We start from the raw sequence: 6,346 nt of genomic DNA, 5'->3' as shown, positions 1-6,346 counted from the left end.
ATATTAGAATGATTTCTGAAGGATCATGTGACACTGAAGACTGGAGTAATGATGCTAAAAAAATCAGCTTTGAAATCACAGGAACAAATTACATTTTAAAATATATTCAAATAGAATGCAGTTATTTTAAATAGTAAAAATATTTCACAATATTACTGCTTTTGCTGTATTTTGGATCAAATAAATGCAGGCTTGGTGAGCAGAAGATCATTCTTTAAAAAAAAACATAAAAAAATCTTACTTTTTTGACTGGTTTGACTGGTAGTGTATTATCTTTAGTCACCAAGTACATACTTCTAATGTGTAGCATGAGTGAGGAACAGCAGGAACAGCCTAAATAAGCAGGCAGACATCACTCAAAGTCACATTCAGAGATAACCAGCAGAGGGCAGCCCATAACTGCCAGTTATGACAATCTGAACCTGTTTGAGGGATCAAGAGACCATTTATGGCATCTTCGGAATCCAATTTAGCAAGCATTGTAAAATACTTAATGGATTTGAGTATTGTAGGACCTAAACTAGAGCTGAACTAGAATAAACCAGGGGCCCGTTCTTCGTACCTCGCTTAATACATCTGAGATGATTTGAAAGATGCCAGATCTTCTAATCGTGATAACTAATAATCTCTGGCTAATTTGGTTCTTCAAACGAATTTGCGGATCTGATTAAAATATCTGGATTAAGTTATCAAGATTGCTGCGTATTCTCGTCGTGTTCCTCGTAAAGGGCAGATGTATCGATACTCGAAACCACGATCAGCAATGCAGCGATTGGCTGGCGGCAATACAACAACGTAACGACATCATATAATTAAAAAAGACACCTGACGAAAAACTTGACAAATTTCTGGACCTTTATAAGGAAACAGCCAAGTGAACAAAACTACATAAATGTTATAATAGATAAAGGAAATATGCACTGTTTTTATTTTATTTATTTTATATTTTTTTACTCATCAAGCCACTCCCATAATAGCTGTCACCACTCAAATTAATGCACGACTCAGATTAACTGCACAGCATGTGTTTAAAACTCTAATACAATTATAAAGCAATTATTTTATCACGAATAAATCTTTCAATTAGTAAAACTGGCTGTGTCTATAGTATTATAGATTACACAACATTATTTTCAAATTAATTTTTAAATTATTATTGTTTTAAATGATTGTTCCCGGATTAGTAGGCGAAGAACCAAATAATCCAAGATCATGCCAAATCGTCAACAATCAAATCCAGCTAACTGAGTTAGTGACGTACGAAGAACGGGCCCCAGAACTGTATTCTCTCTTCTATTTGAAAAAATATAAGCTGTATTTCTTTGGTTTCTGTGGTGTTTGTATGAAAGATCTCCAGCCAGAATTTACAAAACAAAAACCTTCAGCCAGTGAGGTTTTACAAAACAAAAACCTTCAGCCAGTGAGTCTTCAGTCTTTAATCAGTAAAACAAAAAATCTCCAGCCAGTGAGCATCAAATTCGAATGACACCAATATAGTGGAGCTCATTCTGTCTCAGTTCTGTCCTGCTTTTCTGCTTCATACATTCATAAGTGCACAGACACCAGTGGGAGTGAAGGCATGAGAGCGAGGCTAAGAAATTGTGTGTGTGTGTGTGTGTGTGTGTTATAACATATCATTTGTATCTCCTTTAAATTGGACAAGGTGCTCTACTTGTTCATTGAGGCACTAAATGTCTTGTATTGGGCACAAGGCAGTGGCGAGGAGCGCGTGCAGCATCTTCAGCTCAGTGTTGACTCTATTCCCTGTACCCAGGCAGTGTGTGCTTGTGTGAGTAATTTAGTCGTATTTAATTTAATCCCTGGTGTCTTGGCGTAGAGATCAGTGCGGTAATGGTGAAATGTGGGTCAGAGTTAAGCCTTCTCTGAAGTCCAGAAATAAATACAAGCTCAAGAACCTACTGAAGGGAGGAGAGTCTAATCTTTGACTGAGTTTCTGCCAGCCTGCAGAGCTGAGGGTTCAACAAAACTCAGCAAAGTGAGCAAACCATTCTATCCCAGAGTGCTCTGCTGATGCTCAGCTGTCTCCGGGTGAGTCCACCGCTAGCTTTGGCAGAACTAGTGGGTCGAGCAACGCAGAGTCAGAGATGGTCTGAGCTCCAGATAGCACACTTATGTCTTTCACAGTCACAGTCTTTCAGTCAGTTTCTGATAAAAAAAAAAAAATGATGTTTTGATAGGAAGAACATCCAAATATTTTGATCCCCGTGCGAGGGAACCCTTCATAGAATGTAAAAGCAGTTATACACTATGTTCTAGATAAAAATATATATATTTTTTTTAAAGTAGTCTCTTACGTTCGCCAAGGCTGCATTTATTTGATCACAAATAAATGTAATACTGTGAAATATTATTACAATTTAAAAATTAATACAAAGTGCTCAGGAAATCCTGAAGACAGTTGTGCTGCTTTATTATTTTTTAGACCACCATGATTTTTTTCCCACGACTCTTTGATTAATAGAAAGTTCAAAGAACTGTTATCAGAAATAATTTGTCACATATAATGTATTTACCTTTACTTTTTATCGATTTAATGCATCTTTGCTGAATAAAAGTATTCATTTATTTATTTATTTTAAAAAAAATCTTACTGACCACAAACTTTTGAGTGGTAGTGTATATTTTCATGTTTTAAAATGAAAAAATAAATAAAGTAACTGATTATTAAAAATAAATAAAGAATTAATTTTAAAAAGGTACACAAATTCCAGACAGCAACCTTTGAAAACCCCTATAATAAACAACACTTAATATATGGTTCATTTACAAGCTTACACTTTTTCTGTCTAAGTGGACGGTTCTTGGCTCAGAAAAAGCTGCAATGTGAATTAGTCTAGACCTTATACTGTTTAGTCAAATCTCTGGTTATATAATACTAGTTATGTAGGAGAGGGAGAGATTAATGTGAAATGGAAAAAGCAGTGGGTTTCTCCTGACCAAGTCAAAAAGAACTCACCTTCAATCATAATGTCATGGCTAAACTGGAACAGTGGCCCATGAAGACCCATTCCACTCTTGAATGGGAACAAGTATCAGCATAATTTCTCTCTAACAGACACACACACACACAGACTACCAAAAACACTGAGGAAAATAGCCCTCGGTGATAAACTTTACAACAGAACGATCGTGGCACTCACACCATCTCAACAACAATCTGTCAAAGTCGATAAATCGTCTCATGTTTGTTCATTTTTAATGCATTAATGACATATTTCAGCTCTGAATGCTTCTGTAACAATGCAAAAAGATTTATCTTCAGTTCCTACACTATGAGCATGACTCTGCACTGTGAAAAAGAACACAATCTAATTTCCATAATTAGTGCTTGAATTCTTGAATAGTATTACTTTTATACATTTATGGATTGCCAGAGGTGCTTTTCTCTCGGATGTCAGTTTTGTTGAGGAGAATGAAGCAGTAATCTCAGCACAAATACAAACTCAATTTCTTTGCTTTAAAAATGAACAAATACACAAGTACAAATACATCTAAAAGATGTGCATTCAACTTGCCATTCATCAATATCTTGAATTCATTAGTTATTATCAGAGGGGTTTTTGTTAGGCTGCAATGTATTAACTATAAACTAATTGATGCAAGAACAGAGAAATGTATCCTAAATAAAGTGTGTCTAGAACTGACATAAACATTTGTGCTTGTGAAATCAAAAGCTTAGAAATATTAATAATTCTCTGAAAGTAAACTACATCAAAGTGCAGTCTGACAATGACTGCAGGGCATTATAAAAGCTTTTATTTCTCAGCCATAATTTAAGCTTTCTATAACTGTGCATGGCACTGTGATTACCATCCTGAAAAATGGTTCCATAATGTTGCAGGATGAAGGAGATGAATTACAACAACATAAGAATTCAAGGATATTATTAACATTCAAGTCAACTGAAATCAGAATTGGCCCTATTTACTTTCTTAATGTATGTTCCAGATCTCATTGTGCACAATTAATCGGTGTATGTTAGTCCAAATAAGAACAAATGTAATCTGTCGAAATCAAAATGAAATACCTTTGCCTCTGAAATGACTTTCCATTTTGGCTGATGTCATGAATGCCTCTTACTTTTTCAACCACATGTAACACCCACTTTTACCAATCCAACCAGTCTTGTCACACACACACACACACACACACACACATATATATATATATATACAGTGCCTTGCGAAATTATTCAAACCCCTTCATTTTTTTCACGTTTTGTTATGTTGCTGCCTTATATTAAACTGCTTTAAATGACTTTTTTTCCCACATCAATCTACACTCCATACACCATAATGGTAAAGCAAAAAACTGGTTTTAACATCTTTGCAAATTTATTAAAAATAAAAAACTAAAATGATTCCATTGCATAAGTATTCATACCCATATCTGGGACAGTTGAAATTTAGCTCAGGAGCATTCATATTGCTTGTAGATGTTACTACACTTCAAGTGAAGTTAACCTGTGGCAAATTCAATTGAACGGGTATGATTTGGAACGGCACACACGCCTTAATAAAAGGTCTAACAGCTGATAGGATTCTGTTTTTGCTTTGTCATTATGGTGTATGGAGTGTAGATTGATGTGTGGAAACGACTTTAAGAGTGGAACAACGATAAAGATTTCATCACATGAGTCTACTAAATATTAAAAATATGAATATTGTATTTGAAAAATATTTATTGAAATTAAATTTAAATGAATTAATACGCTGACTTTATCAAAATTATAAAAAATACATATAATAAATAAGAAAAAAATATATTAAAAAAAATATTTTAAAAATTTCAAATAATAGTATTGAAAAAAATATACCACGATTTCCCCCAAATATTAAGCAGCAAAAGTGTTTTCAAAGTTGATAATAATAAGAAATGTTTTTTGAGTATCAAATCAGCATATTAGAATGATTTCTGAAGGACCATGTGACACTGAAGACTAGAGTCAAGGACGCTGAAAATTCAGCTTTTCCATCACAGAAATAAATTACATTAGAAAACAATGCTTTTAATTATAATAACATTTCACAATATTACAGCTTTTAATGTATGTTTTAATCAAATAAGTGCACCTTGGTGAGCTCGTGAGCATAGGATAGGATACTTCTTTTAAAAACATAAGACAATTAAAAAACAAAGAAAACTTTTGAAAGATAGTGTACAACCTAAGAGTAATCAGATCTACACATGTTGACCAGTTTAAATGGCTTCAGGCCTCTGCTTAACTAATGACCTTGAATATGTTAGTTGGCAGATTGGGTCTCTCCCGGGTTGAGCTTTTCTCTCATTGCTGAAGATTTTCTGTTCACTTATTCACAAATCAAGAGAGAAAAATCATAAAATATTAATCAGTCCAAGCACTTCCAGAACCATTGTGCTCATCTCCACCATATTTCATATTAGATAGAAAGATCAATGAGATTTTCGAGCAATTACCATGCACTATATGTTAAGTGCCATATTCAAAGCATTTAAGCAGAGAAAACAGAGGAAGGAGAGGTGAGAGTAACCCTTTCTCTCACTCTTTGGTGCTCTCTCTGGGACAGAAAAATGTCTCCATTTTGAGAGGGTGTCCTCTATGGACAGTGGTGCCAGGCAGTGAAAGCCTGCATGAGAGAGAGAACACGGATTCTCCATTAGGGACGTCCATTCCATTCATTCATCCAGTCATGAGAGGAAGAATGTGACAGTCTAATCGGTCAGGTGTGAATGAAGGGCAGATCTTCACTGCTAGTCCTGGATCAGACTTGCTAGATTGCTAAGGGTGCTTTAACACCTGGCTCGTTGTTTCGGAACCTGACGCGTTTCCCCCCTGAGCTCGGTTCGTTTGGGCATATGTGAACACGGCAATCGCGCTCGGATCCGCGCCAAAACAATCGGTCCGAGATCGCCTGAACGAGGTGGTCTCGGCTCGATTGAAAACAAACTCTAGAGCGGTTCGGTTGTAGTGAGAAAGCAATCCGTGCACTCACAATATCAAGAAAACGTTGTGCTATTGTGAAATAAAGAAAACAATTAGGATTCGCTTGCCATCTCGGGAGCGCTTCACAAAAATGAACCGAAACTCAGCAAATATTTTCCTTAAAGACATGATGAATATACCTATAGAAAGCTTTAAATGACTACAAAACGAAATAATTCAAATCCAAAACAAATACTCTTATTAATATGTAATCCGTAAAGATGAATTTCTTTCTAAAGGCGCATCCAGTGATGAGATGGCGAGTCAGGATCATCAACTTCATTGCGACACTGACTCATAAAACACTAGTTTATTAGTAAAAAATTCAAATCTCTCCTTACTATTTTCCCCCAACATAGTCAT

The sequence above is a fragment of the Sinocyclocheilus rhinocerous genome, unplaced genomic scaffold (assembly GCF_001515625.1).
Source record: "Sinocyclocheilus rhinocerous isolate Xijiao unplaced genomic scaffold, SAMN03320098_v1.1 scaffold1168, whole genome shotgun sequence".
Classification (NCBI taxonomy): Eukaryota; Metazoa; Chordata; class Actinopteri; order Cypriniformes; family Cyprinidae; genus Sinocyclocheilus; species Sinocyclocheilus rhinocerous.
This window is presented reverse-complemented; position numbering follows the sequence as displayed.